The sequence below is a fragment of the Penaeus chinensis genome, chromosome 35 (assembly GCF_019202785.1).
Source record: "Penaeus chinensis breed Huanghai No. 1 chromosome 35, ASM1920278v2, whole genome shotgun sequence".
NCBI lineage: Eukaryota > Metazoa > Arthropoda > Malacostraca > Decapoda > Penaeidae > Penaeus > Penaeus chinensis.
Window position 1 is genome coordinate 37418106 of NC_061853.1, and position 3637 is coordinate 37421742.

Below are 3637 nucleotides of genomic sequence, written 5' to 3' on the forward strand. Positions count from 1 at the left end.
ATGTAAGTATGGATATATACCATATATACACCATAGTTCATAGATAGATAGATAGATATTGGTAATGGTGTATACCAATACTTATCATCTATATAACTACACATATATTTATATATGTATATCTATCAATCTATATCTATTTATCTAGCTATCTATCTATCTAATCTATCTATCTAACTAGCTATCATGTGTGTGGAGCGTTTGTTGCACCGGAGGGAGATATTACTGCCCTGTCATTCGGAAAATCACATATCCGATCAAGGCTCCATTGCGAAGACGTTAACACAAGTCACTAACATGTTACAACAGTCCATGATAGATACACATTTCCTATCCAAACCTCTATACACCCCCCCCCCCCCCAAAAAAAAAAAAGACAAATAACACAGACAAACAAAGAAAGAAAAGGACAAACAGAAAAAAATTACAATGTTAGAACAGATTTTTTTCTGTGGGTTTTTCCATTTCTTTAAATGACATCCCCGCTAAGCGAAATCTGCTGTTTAACTCGGTAAACCTTGGCAACACGGTCTGCATGCATTGGCTACTACAATCACACTCGCTCCCTTGCGTGCTAGAAACTGTGGTTTAATACTGGCACCGTACTGTAAAAAATCCTGTCTTTTGTTTGTTTTTGGTTAGTTATATTTAGCATCTTTTGCGTAATCGTGTTTTCGTTGGTTATTGAATTTTACTGTCAATTTTTGCATTTGAAGAAAAGGAGAAATAAAGTCTTATATAATCCTTCACTAGATTTATTAGAATAGGGATATACAGAATTATATCAATATGATTTCCCTTTCCAAATTACACAGAGGACAATTAATCAAATACAGCGTATGACACGACTATTCAGATAGGTCAATTAAAATATTCTTAACAGCTAAGTTAAGTTTTTCAGCCTTGGATACGAATAACGTCCCTGGACTGTACTTCGTTGACAAGATAGCATATCCTCTTTGAACGCAGCTTCGATCAGTGAACAAACCTTAATATACCACATTGAAAAATAAAAAACCATTCTCTGTCTCTCATCATTTACTTCCTCTCCTCTCATGTCCCCCCACCCCCCTCCCCTTCTTTCCCTCTCCCTCTCTCCTCTCATAACATACATACACCAGCTAATAGATAAAAAAAAAAAATTAGGGGGGGGTTATTTTTATTTTTAAAAAAAAATTATATAATAAAGAGAGATAGATACATATAATGATATACATATATAAAGTTATAAAATATACATAATGTATTTATACGCATATATACAAAAACATATGCATACATATACAACACCTGTATACATACATATATATATGTTATACAATACATTACATATACATACACATCTTCCACACACAGCACGCACACACATACACACAAAAGCACACCATATATAAATATATATATATATAAATCTATATAACAAATATACACATACAAACACACCCACACACACGTGCACGCACACCCACACTCACACACAACACCAGAAGCACACACAAATATACATATACATATATATACACTATATAATATATATATATATAAGATATACATAATAGACAGATATATATACATATATTATATGATATATATATAATGTATATATATATATATATAATATATATATATATATAATATATATGTATGTATATATACAACAGTGTGTGATATATATAAATATATATATAATAATACTATATACATAATAATATGTATAATGTATAGTATATTATAAATAAAATACATAAATATCATATCCAATATTTATAATATAATATATATATATATATATATATATATAAAATATATTAGTGTGTGTGTGGTGTGTGTGTGTGAGTGTTAGTTTTGTTGTTTGTGTTGTGTGTGTGTGTTTAATAATATATGTATAAATAATGTATATGTATATAAAATATGTATGCACATCACACACAACACACAAATACACACACAAACATAACATACTCATACATAACAAACACACACACTAACACAAACAACGCACACACAGCACACATAACAAACACACACAACACACCACAACACACACATACACACTCACACACATATATGTTATATATGTGTGTGTGTGTATATTATATATATATTATATATAATAAAAGTGTGTGTTGTGTGTGTGTGTGTGTTGTGTGTGTGTGTGTTGTGTCTGTGTAGGCATAAAAGATAAATAGTGATATTTTTGAGAGAACTGATATAAATATATATATATATATATATATATATATGTAAGTATGTAGTGATTACAGCATATTATATATATATACATATACATATATAGTTACATATATGTACATATGTGTGTGTGTATGAATCGTGTGTGCGCGTGATAGAAATATAATATAATATATATATAATATATATATAATAAATTATATATATACAATATGTATATATATGTATACATATATATATATATATATAAATAAATATATATATATATATATATATATTTGTGTAGTGTGTGTGTGTGCGTGTGTGTTAGTTTGTTTTTTTGTGTGTGTGTGTGTGTGTTTATCTATATGTATATTATGTATATGTATATAAATATAGTATGCAACACACATACACACAAATACAACACAAACATACACGTACTCATACCATACAAACACACACACACACAAACACGCACAACACACCACACAAACACACACACATACAGACACACACACACACACATACACACACACACACATATATGTAGATATGTGTGTGGTGTTAATAATAAATATATATATAAAGTTATATATATATGTGTGTGTGTGGTGTGTGTGTGTGTTGTGTGTGGAGTGTGTTGTCTGTGTAGGCATAGAAAGATAAATAGTGATGTATTTGAGAGACAGAATATATTATATAATATATATATATATATATGTAATGTATGTATGAATACAGCATAAATATATTATATATACAATACATATATAGTTACCTATATGTATAATATTGTGTGTGTTATGGAATCAGTGTGTGCGCGTGAATATATATATATTATATATATATATAATAATATATATATATTATATATATATACATATGGTAGACAAATGAATACATATATCGTTATATATATGTATATAATACACATACAACATTAAAATAAATGTCATATATACATATCTATCTATCTATCGCTATATATTATAATTGTGTTGTGTTGTTGTGTGTGTGTGTGTGTGTGTGTGTGGTTGTTACGTATAGAAAGATAAATAGTGATAGTTAGAGAGACTATATATATATATATAATATATAAGTAATTTAAAGTGATTACGGCGTAAAATTAAATACACACACACACATACAAAATATATATATATAAATTGTACAAATATTTATATAAGTGTGTGTGTATGAGTCAGTGTGTGCGCGTATTAGTGTGGTGTATAAGATAAATATATATAAATATATATATATATATATAACTACAATAAATGTATATAAACATATATAAACATATAAAATGTTATATATATACATTACATACATAAATATAAATAAATGTATACATCAATACATACATATATATATATATCTATATATATATATATGTGTGTTTGTGTGTTGTGTGTGTGTGTGTGTGTTGTGTATTTTGTGAATTGTTTGTAAGTGGTACATCTAT